We start from the raw sequence: 12,237 nt of genomic DNA, 5'->3' as shown, positions 1-12,237 counted from the left end.
CCTGTAACCTTAGATAAGTTGGGTTTATCTAACCCTTCACCTCTGCAATAAAAGGCAGGAACAGGAACAGACACAGTGCTGCTGTGTTTTTTTCTTTTTCCTGCAGCAGCTGATTGTCAAGAACTTGGTCTCAAACAAATCTCCAGGTTCATTATGACATCTAGATAAAGAGACACATTGCATTTATAATTTGGAACTGAGAAATGCAAAACGGTCCTTCTTCTCTGACATCAACGCCAAAAACAATAATAATGCATGTGCCTTGTTTGCTATTGTCGACAGGCTAACAAATCCTCCGGTGTCAGTAGCCTCTGAACCTCTGTCCACCAGGGCCTGCAATGACATTAATGCCTCATTCTTCACTGTAACATTCAGAGAATGTATTGTATTCAGTAACAGGGAATGTATTGTCCCTGTGTCCACTTGAAATCAATTCAAGCATGACACAATTTTATCCTATCATTTTATCCTATCCTATCACCATAAAAACTTGGAGGAAATCATATAATATCTGAAATCCTCCTCCTGCTGCCTTGATATTCTGCCAACAGGCTTTTTCAAAAATGTTTTAAATTGCATGGCCTCAGGTTTCTTCCCACAGGGCCAGAAAACTGCAGTCATCAAGCCACTCTTAAAAAAAAACAACTCACTCCTCACACCTCACTAATGAACAATTATAGGCCCATATCAAACCTCCCATTTTTAGGTAAAATAATTGAAAAAACTATTTTTCAACAGCTGAACAACTTCTTGGCACTAAACAACTGTTCTGATGTTTTCCAGTCAGGATTTTGACCACACCACAGCACTGAGATTGCTCTTGTTAAGGTCTTCAGTGATGTCCACCTAAACACAGACAGTGACAGAATTTCAGTTCTCAGTACTGCATTTGACACGGTTGACCACAACATATTACTAGACTGACTGAAAAACTGGGTAGGACTTTCTGGCACAGTACTGAACTGGTTTGAATCCTACTTAAACAACAGGACTACTTTGTGTCTATAGGTAATTACTCATCTGAGTGGACCAAAATGACCTGGCATTCCCCAAGGCTCCAATCTGGGGCCTCTTCTTCGACATCTACGTGCGCCCACTGGCTCACATTATGAAAAACACCAAAATATGTTACCATAATTATGCAATTATTATTATTATGGTCCAATACAAGCGCTGAGTAAGTGCACTGAACAAATCAATGATTGGATCTGCCAGAATTTTCTTCAATTAAACAAAGACAAAACTGAAGTCATTGTTTTTGGAGCCAAGGAAAAGTGATTTAAAGTCAGCACTCAGCTTCAATCGGTAATGTTAAAAACCATAAACCAACCAATCCTGGCGTGGTCATGGACTCAGACCTGAATTTCAACAGCCACATTAAGATAATTACAAAGTCAACCTACTATCACCTTAAGAATATATCAAGAATTAAAGAACTTGTGTTTCTGCAGGATTTGGAAAAACTTGTCCATGCATTTATCCTCAGTAGACTCGAGTCCTCACTAAGACCAAGAAAGTGGATCATATTACTCTAGTTCTCAGATCTTTACAGTGGCATCCTTTCTGTCAAAGAATTGATTTCATTATGATATGCACCACATATCTGGAAAAATCTCAGAGAAAACTGCAAGTCTGCTGCAACTTTCAGTTCTTTAACATCAAGGCTGAAGATTTTTCTGTTTGCTGCTGTCTTTTATTAAATCAAATTTGAGGCTTTTCATTCATTTCTTGCACTGTACTATAACTTTTATTCTCGTATTTTATCTGTCTTGTTTTATTTTAGCTTATTTTAGCTCATGTTCTCTTATCTCTTTAAAATCTTTTTTTTTATGTATTTAAATGTCTTTTTATAATTTGTTTCTTTTGCATTTTGTCTTAATGCTAAATGCTTCATGTAAATCACTTTGAATTGCCTTGTTGAAATGTGCTGTACAAATAAACTTGTCTTGCCTAGCATCTCCAAACTTTTCATGTATTATCTTGTTTGAAACCTTCCTCCTGCTTCCTGCCCACAGTCGACTCCAACCTCCTGAGCAAACAGATAGCGATAAACCAGTTTCTTGTGATGGCCAGAAGGAGAGTGCGGAACATGTGTCCTTGCAGCCTCTCCCTTCCTGGGCTTTAAGTTATCTTGGTTAGGGTCCTCAAGAAATGGAAAGGGAAGGGTGTGGGGGCTGCTTCCTCCCTCCGCTAGGTTAACGCTCCCAATCAAGTTTGTTTTCCTGCCAGAGGGGTTCATGGGGAGCATGTTTGTGTGTACACCTTCAGCATGGATGCTCAACAGAGAAACTTTCATTGAGAGAGTATTTGATGGCGGGATATCCGTGAAGATGTAGGAATAAGATTAGGAATGAGTGTAGCAGGATTGTCTAGGACTGCTACTATAGCAGTGTAGCACCTATACTGCTATAGGTTGATAAAGTAGTGATTCAATGTGTAAGCCATGCAAAGGAGATAAAAGATAAAAAGAAGGAAAATGCTTTTGTGTCCTTTCAGTAGGTGTCATATATGGAATGTTTGAAGCCATTGCACCTGGCCCTGGGGTGTCTATACCTCCATATGTAGAAATGCTCCCTGCAAGTCAAAAGCCAGGGTTTCAACCTCTCTGAATGCTTCATTTGTGACATTTTTTTTCTACCTTGCCAGCGAGCTAATGTTGGCTCGTCGTGCATGCCCATAAACAGATGTCTGTTTTGTAGTCTTGGTTGCCAAGGTTTTTGCTAAGGTTTTTCCATGTGTTGTTTGTGTTGTCAACTCTTATATTTTGGATTGGATTCCCGCTCGAACATGTATGGATGTATTTGTGAAGTTGACATTTCAAGTAAAGAATGAGAAAAAGTAGTGAAATCCTACTACTACAGTTTGTTAGATGGTTTGTTGACATGACTCAGCTCCTGGAAGCTAACCAATCAGAACAGAGTCAGGAGAGGGGCCTTAAAGAGATAGGAGCTTAAATGGCCCATTCCAGACAGAGGTTGAACTGAAGGTGATTCGAGATATCACTCAGCCCTAATCGGGTGCCAGATATCAGCAGCACTTATGTTTGCCTTTTGCCAGATACCATTTTTTTTAAATGTATGTGATTTAGGACTGTTGCTCACTGAAAATTTTACAGGCTTCCTTTATCAATCTATGTAACTGGTTTACATTGTTGACCTTCAGATTCCCATAGCATGCTGTGAGACTGAAGGTTAAAACAGACTCATTGATACATCTGTAAAATAAGGTCATCATAAAAATAAAGTCAGAAATAAGTGAAGCGGTCCTTTAATGTGAACATATTTATTCGATTAGATGTTTTCTTGCTATAAGCCCAAAGTATCTGCAAGTGTCATCAGCATAATGAACTTAATGTCAGTTATTTAAACAACATTAAGGCAAATTATGTCATGGTGTGTATTATTAGACATGACCTTAACTGATATAACCTGACCATAGCACACTTCAGAGCACTATGGTGGCTAACATATAACAGTAATTGCCTGTGATAACTCCCTCTAGGGAGAAACGGGCCCTTGCACCAGTCATAATTTAGCACTTTATGGAGGACAACAAATCACTTCAAAAGGCCAGAAATGGGACCACAGGGGCACTGGTGACATTTCAAAATGACAGTATGGGGTTATGAAAGAATAAAAATACAGATTTATTCTGAATATATTTGGTAATTTAATACCTGGAGCTCACAGAGTTGAACAAAGCTCACCTCCCGACCTCATAAAAACTCAAATCCACCTTATTTAATCTTTAATATTTGAAGATTGTGGATGCAAGGGGACTGCTGAAAAACACAGGAGGGCTTAATAGTCTCTCACAACATGTGCTCTCAGAGTGCAGGGGTTTGGTTTATTAAAACAAGAAATCCAGTTCTAATAAAATTGCTTTCAGAGATCAGACAGAGAGATTTTTAACTCTATTTGTATGTCTTCAAACTGATGTGCCCTTGTATTTGGTATCTCTGGTATACTTTGAACTATATTTTCCATATCAATTGACCTAAACCTCTATGGTTGAATAATTTCCCTGATAATGAATTGCCATGACACATCCAAACACACACAATAGACACACAATTTAAGTCTTAGAAAGCTAAACCAAATCTGTCAAAATCTTCCAAAAGCACTCTGATGCATGCTGGAGTGAATCATGGCGATTTTCTCCTCTGTTGGGAAGAGTTTAACATGCAGGTAGTGCTTCAAATACAACATGAACATCAGCTGCTGACCATTGCTCAATTGTTAAAAAAAGTATAAGAAACTCTTTGGCACTGCCTTTGGAGAAAATAAATTTGTTACAAAAAAAAAAAAAAAGAAAAATATCACTAACCCATCGCATGATCCAAGTGGGAGTATGGCTCCTGACCCCATCTGGGGGTTTCCAACAGCTGTCGGACACACTGTGGAGAGTGCTAAAGCGTGGAGTAATATCAACAAATTCTCCCAAATCCTTGTGAAGAACCATTTAAAGATTGCGGCTGCAGCATAGTGCAAGCCAAGTAACTGGGATGCGCACAGATGCGGTTATGAACATACAAGTTGAAACATGTGCACTTGTTCACAAGCTTTAACAGGCACGCACACCAACTGTCCGTGACGTTTTCTCTTCCTGTCTTTGAGGTCAAACCTGACAGTATTTGACCACTATGACCAGCATGACTTGCCAGGGAGGAGAGAAGTCAGGGAGCCACACTGACTATTAACTATACAAAACCAACACTTAAACTTTTATAATTTATTAACTCAAATTTCAGTCGAGTTTACATGTAACCAAAATCCATTATGGCACAAAATTCCTACAAAAATCAGATTTTACAATATTTAGAAGATCAAAGACATAGTTACACACAAGGTTGTTATACTGATGATGAACACAACTGCAAGCTAAAACTATTAAAACAAAATCATTTATGAACTGTACCAATATCTGTGTGTAAGACTTAAACACACAATGTGCTTCCACTTAATGGTTTGTGTCTTTAAATGAACTGTATGTTCATGTTACACAAATCACACAAAGCAATGAAACCTTCACAGTATTGTTAGAAGAGACACCATGTCCATCTGCAGGGGTGAGTGAGTGATAATATAGTATAGTAATAAATAAAAAGTAAGTGGCTTTCCTTGTAAACTCACCTATGTATATTCAACGACCACAGCTAAAATTGAGCAAAGAGGCACAAACAAACTTCTCAAGCCTAAATTTTTCACAATGCAATGAAGTCACTGCTTACATGTGACATCACACACCAAGGTACTTTATGTACATCATGCAAAGTGTAAAAAGAAAAGCACTAAAATGCACTAAAACAACAAATTTATGATGACTGTCATTGTATACTCCTTTTGCGCCTTGAGTGGGAGTCTCAGCAGTAAAACATGAATGCTGTCATCAGGGAAAATTGCTTGTTCCATTAATAAAAGACGTATGGATGATTTCAAAGACACACATCCTGACCATTCCACTGTCCAATTAACCTTATGCAGAGAATAGACGGAAGTGAGAGCAGGAGTATGATGGCTTACAGCCCCCTTGAGACACACAGGCCTACAGTATGAGGCCACTGCTTTTATTGTGGTAGCTCTCCTACTACCTAAGTGTTTTCATTCAGCCTTTAGATATCCTTTGAGGGATTTTCACTTCCTTTATGCCGCTTTTTCTGCTGCTGGTTGGCAGTATAAAAGACTAATATTGACTTTGCTGATGTGTTTTTGTTTGGCATGGGAACGCTTCAGGCTTTGTCTGGTGCTGGCCTCTTTGAGTGGCTTAGCAGAAGGGCCTGGCATGTAGCCAGCATAGCTGCTATTACTGTAATGGACTCAGCTATACTGCTCTGCTCATCAGATGAGAGAAGTGGGAGTGTGAAGCTACATTGGTACAAGCTGCTGTAATTTGGGTTAGTGTATATGATCAGCACTGCATTGAAAAAGATATTGGAGCTATGGTGTTATCCAACATGCCATCTGTGAAAGGCAAATAAAAGAGTGTAATAGATTTCAGAGATTAATAGAGCATTTAACGGGGCCCCTGCTGGTTTCCTGAAGCCTGAGCACATTGAGAACACCTCCAAAGAGGAAGGTACTTGTGTTTTATCTTCTTTGCCAAGAAACATTCTGTCGCCTTGAGAGAGAGGAACAGAGTAGAAAAAATATGGATCACAATTGAGGAGCAAGGATCAACAGGCCCTCTGCCAGCAGGTTTCATGAGCTACTCCATCAGAGGCACGATAGGGAGTCGTGCACCACAAAGTAAACCACAAATCCAGACGACCCTTTGCTAATCTCTCTCTCTCACTTTTGCCGAAACTATTTGGGAGACAAATAGAAACATTGCCAGTTTTGGAGGAGATCCACCCAGCAAGTTCAGCAATGTAACAAGTCAACGTTGTTTTTCAGGCTGTGGAAGGGTGTTACCTCTCACTGGGTTACATAAGGTCCAGCACTAGAGAACAAAAACTGTTTGTGCTTCATTATTGGGTGGATTTTCCCTAAAATGAAATAACCAGTCCTGTGGGTATTTCAAACAATGTGATTCTAAGATTAAGTTTATTCCACAACAGCTTGTGCCATTACAGTCACTTTTTCAACCAATTTAAAATGTGAGCTGTCAAAAAAACTGTAACAGCATTGCCACAAAAAAAACCCCTATATGCAGAGTAAAATTAGACATATGTCAAAACTGTAAATGCAAATGCAAACCTTCTTTGAACTGAATCTTCCGTATGGAATGAATATTGTTATGTAATAAATAGTTTGACGTTTTGGGAAATATGCTCATTCAAATTTCTTGCGAAGAGCTAGATGAGAAGATACAAATCTCATATGTGCCTGTTTGATATGAAGCTGGAACCAGATTAGCCTGACTCTGTCTAAAGGTACCAAACTTTGCCAGGGAGCACAACTAAAGCTTATTAATGAACACTTTATAGCTTGTTTATCTGTTTAAAAGTGTAACAACTCACCAGGGAGTCATGTGTCAAACTATTTCTTGGCTGGGACCAGAAACTTCAATGTAGTCTGTGCTGGTTGTCTAGAATCAGACAAAAAATCTGCACACTGTACTAATAGCTCCCAGCAATTTTAATTAAGCAACGTTTTTGATCTAACAGAGATCGTTGTCAGGCAAATTACCATCACAAAGCAGAACAAGCAATATATATATATATATATAAAACACTCACCCCTTGGATGATGAATCTACTTTCTACTAGTTGTCTGGCAACTGTTCCAAGCCAAGAAATAGTCTGATTCGCAACCTCCCGTAAAACATGAATTGCTGTTTCTACTCTTGGGTTTTTGTACAGATTAAACGAACAGGACGTGCAGATTTTTCTGTCTTTCCCCTTGTTTCCAGCCTTTATGCTAAGCTAAGCTAACAACCTACTGGCCATAGTTTCATATTTCATGTAGTGGTATCGATTTTCTCCTCTAACTCTCTGCAAAAAAGCAAATACATCCCAATTTTTAAAAATAAAAGTAGACTATACAATACAACACAAAATGCAGTACTTTTAATATAATATTTTATCCTTGTTTGAAATTAAATTACTGGAATAGTTCTCATGAAATGAATATTGTAATGCTCCATTATGCTCCTTTGCTGTCATACCAGGAATTAGATGACAGGACTGATATCGATATCACTTTGTTTTTTGTTCGTACATATGTAAGCATAATGCGAGTCTTGTACATTGACCACAAAGACTTGATTCCTGCAATCTAAGACTTTATATAACAGTGTGATCCAGCTGAAAACAAACAAAATGCACTGATATGTCTGTGACTGTTCCTTAACAAACAGACAATGGTATAAACAACAGCAGAAACAATCACAGTACATCTTGGGACAACACGAGTTTATCTCGCTTGGTATCTAGTTATCATGACAGTCATGTAAATTTCACTTGTGCATTCCTGTGGTATTAAGGCACTCATGGATCCCTGGCAGGAATTTCCCCTGGCCCGCTGTCTGTTTTTCCTGCTGTGTCCCTGCCCTGCCTGTGGAGGTGAAGAAAAGTTCAACCACACCAAATCTGGAATGTAAAAGAGCATTTTTATTTTTCACATAGTGTTCCTCTGCACTTTTCCTGGCATTTGCGATAGGCATAATGAAAGTAAACATTGTCTGTGTGTGTGTGCGTGTATGTGTGTGTGTGTGTGTGTGTGTGTGAGTGAGTGAGTGTGTGTGTATTTCTGTGTGCAGGTGGGATTGTATCAGAGTGGACTCTGATCCATGGATACATAATGGGAAGGATAACCATTGCGATTATTGACCGTAGGGAGTATCACTTTACTTGCAGACAAAGGATAAGGAATACCTGTGAGTAAAATCTGCAGATAATACCCGCACAACAAGGTTTGATTCATGTCATCGCCTTAGCAACACTCTGTTCTCTTTACTATGTTTTTGCAATGAGGGGCCAATTTTCATCATCCTGTCCAGAGCTACGTTCCCAAAGTGATTTATGGGTGAACGTAGACTATAATCGACATCACCTTTACTCCGTAAGGTCCTGTAAAATCTTCCATAAGGATCTGACATATTCAGTGATGGCAAATATCAGGAGAGTGGAGACAGGGGTTGCAAGGGTGGGGACTTTTGGTTTTCCCTCTCAGTCATTCCTGATATGCTGCAGTAGATATCATGTCCAGATGTGTTTGCATGTTAGACTGGACACTGTGATGCCTTCCCCCTCTCCCCCACAGCTTTCGAGTTATCTCTGCTGCAAAGGATTACACTGCTTGGAAAGGATACACTAAATCACCAGAAGACTGAATGAAACCATGACTCTTTAAAGATGTTGAGGCAACTGTCCAGGTACTGTCAGTTGTCAGAAATCAACACACCATGCTGTTTTTATATATAAAAAAGCATTTCACATATAAAATCCTCTGTGAGGCCTGCATGTGTGTGAGCAGTGTTATGACTCTCTGTTGACTGCAGTGGCGTCTTTCCACATCTGAAGTTTTAACTTTACACCAGAGCCCGATTTGATTTATTTGCACACTTCTGCTTCTATTTTAAAAGTCAGTTTTGTGTTCCAGCAGAGCGACACACTAACACCACTCTATGACACAACTTTCATCACCATAGCATTCAAGTTAAGACATTTATTTTCACTCCCTGGCTCAGCTGTGACCCCTTTGCTGGAAGAATGACTGAATCACAAAATATGATTTAACCAGGCAAAAGTTTACACATTTCAAACTGTGACATTTATGTGATTACTTACTGAATCATGATATTCAGTACTGCTGAGTTTTCTTAAGGCAGCACATGGCAGCTATGTCAGGACCCCACTCACTCTCTGACAGTGTAAAAAATGAGGCAATGCTGAAGACCACTGTTACCACAGCAGTGCCTTATGCCTGAACCCTAACTGTCAACCTCTTTATCTCACCTTCATCAGGCTGACACCACAACGGGAACAAATTCCCATCAATCATTTTGCACCAAAAGTTAGAGCCTTCCGCAAGAGAAGTTAAGACAGGATGCAAAAATTTGAGAGCTGTGAAGGTGAATGTGGCTGCACTTGGCAGACAGATTTCCTCCTGGCTTTGGGCCACTAAAACTACCTAGAACACTCCGTAACTGCATCCCAGGTTGAACTGAAACTAAAACTTAATATTTCATATGTATTTTTGTTACAACTCCGCTATTGTTCACATAGTTGGTACCGTTGTATGCTTTGACTTTCCATGAAATAAAGCCAGTATAACAGAACGCTGAACACCACATAGGTAATAAAGTAAAGAGTGTTCAAGCTGACAAAACATATATTATTTGGAGATGAAAAAACATGCCTAGTAGCCACTTGGATATAGTCTCGCATAGCCAGACCTATCTCCACAGTGCTGTGCCAGTGCAACTTAGACTAGATGACTGATGACAAGTGAAAGTTTGATATGGACTTCTTCCAAAAAAAAACAAGGAGGGACCAAATTTTGTCCTTCAGAGCAAACCTAACACTAAAACCTAGCAAGATAAGACCATGCTCTCTGCCATTTGTGAAGAACTAGGTCATGGGAATAGGATCAGGGAGGCAGGACCAAATGTACACTAAAGTACACATGACTGACACTAATGGAAGAGCAGAGTTGATAAAGTTACTCAAGACTGCATGTCATGAACACCTTTACCTCTGCACTGGACTATATACTAATTTCTTTCAGCCATCACAACTCAGTTTATGAATGAAACAGGGCAAGACTGTTGCATGGAAGTACAAATCCGTTAGCTGATCTGTCTAAACATACTTGAGTCTACCTGAAGCTTTTACTGAGCCTGCCTTTATGAGAAAGCGCAAACTGTGCTGCCATATGTTCTCACCCGCTGGCATGACATGCACGCACACATTTCCAGACAGGCATGCCTGGGTGCACCCTGCATATTTACAGCCACACATATGTATGCAGAAAGCAGCGCACACATGTGCTCAGTCACATCTGTGGAACACAAGTCTTGATGAATTTATGTAGAGTTTGAAAGAAAGGGGCTGTGAGCCTTTGATATCTCTATATCTGTGTTTCCCTTACTAGGCCACCTACTCAGCACTATTTATACACAGTACTGCAAACATAATCCACATAGCGGGAGAGGCAGGAGGAGGGGAAGAGTCTGGTGAGAATGAGAGGAAAGTGGTGGAAAAAACGTATGAGGGTTTAATTAAGAATGCGGATTAAAGACTGGAAATAATTACACTGAGAGGGAGGTGAAATATTTTTAAAAGCTTGCAGCCATGCAAAAGGGCACCTGTGTGTGTGTCTGTAGGTGACCTGTATTTTATGTGTGTTGTTGTGTGTATTTTTCCACCCCTGGAGGTAGGTCTGTGTGCGTCCAGTCTGTGGCCTGGTGTGAATCAGGTTCACTGCCTGTGTTTGTCCCACCCATAGACCCCCTCTGGTGGGCTGACGTGATGGATGATGCCTGGAAGCTCTGGAGCTGCAGTCTGTTCATAAGAGTGCCGTCTGAGCAGCTACCAAATGGTTACAGATGATGAATGCTTCTGAGTTTGTGTGCAAGTGCAGATGAGTTTGGGTGTGAATGAGTGACAGGTTACTGATGGCTGTTGCGTTTCAGGTGTTATTTGAGCATTATTGATTACAAGGTGACAAGCATGTGAAGGAAAGCTATTTAATACTGTAGCAGAAAGCGGTGAAACACACACCTACACATGCCTCCTCCCTTAAACTCGTGTTTTTTCAAACCTCCCATTTCTCCTATAGAATTACAGCAGCAAGACTCAAACCATATACTAAATGTAAGGTCGGGATGGGAAGCCCAGTTTGGGTTGCAGCCTTTAATTGTGGCATTTCGACCTCAATGAAAATGTTCATCCATCAATCTACGACACACGCAGGTATGAGTTTACAGACCAGACCAAAAACCTCAGACAGCCGCTCGGCTTTCCTGCTGGTGAAATCTTGTTAGCCAAAAATGTGAAGCTCAAGAAAAATTAGATTTGTAACAAAACTAGTTGAACAATGAGTCTTTGTTTTATATAGGTGAGGGCTGTAACATATATCTTGACTTTTTTTTTTTTAAATCAGTTTTACTGACATTTTATCATTAGGGCTTTGCCCAGTAAAGAATATTTGGTAACTTTTCACAACTTTTTAGCAGTAAGTTCAGAAGATAAACCAGGCATCTAATGAGTCCTCTTTGCACCTGTATGTATGTTTCAGTGCGAGGTTTAATTTTGAATGTTTATTTAAGCATTTTACACAAAGTTCAGTGTAAGATTGTCTTGTCTCTTTAATGTCTGAGAGAAGCGAATCAAAAGAACTCAAAATGAAAGTGCACTGAAATTAATTATATTCCTCAGTCATTTTTCTTTCTTTCATGTTTTTCCTTTCATGTTTTTTTCAAAAGGATCTTCATTTTCATTAAGGGAGTTTCCACTCAGATTATAAAATAAGACACAAATGCCTTCCATTCCATCTTTTTTGTAAATTTTCTGGCATTTTTGGCTCCGAGCCCCAAATTATGGCCGTTTGATGTTCCATGTTACTATGGTAACTTAATTGGACAATCCTGAAAATTATCAGGATCGTGCAGTTTGTTTCAGCAGGGCGAGATGGTATCAAAGAACCTCAGCAGGGCTGTTTTTTTCCTGTTCAATAAATGTTAAATAAATCTTGTTCTTGGCTGCTGATGCCGATGATGTTTTAGATAAAATCAACTTGAATTTGTTGTAAATATTGCAAAATATAGCCTATATACATGGTGAAACATAGTTGT

The sequence above is a fragment of the Thunnus albacares genome, chromosome 11 (genome assembly GCF_914725855.1).
Source record: "Thunnus albacares chromosome 11, fThuAlb1.1, whole genome shotgun sequence".
In the NCBI taxonomy this organism is placed as follows: domain Eukaryota; kingdom Metazoa; phylum Chordata; class Actinopteri; order Scombriformes; family Scombridae; genus Thunnus; species Thunnus albacares.
The sequence above is the reverse complement of the archived record's forward strand: the minus strand, read 5'-3'. Positions refer to the sequence as shown.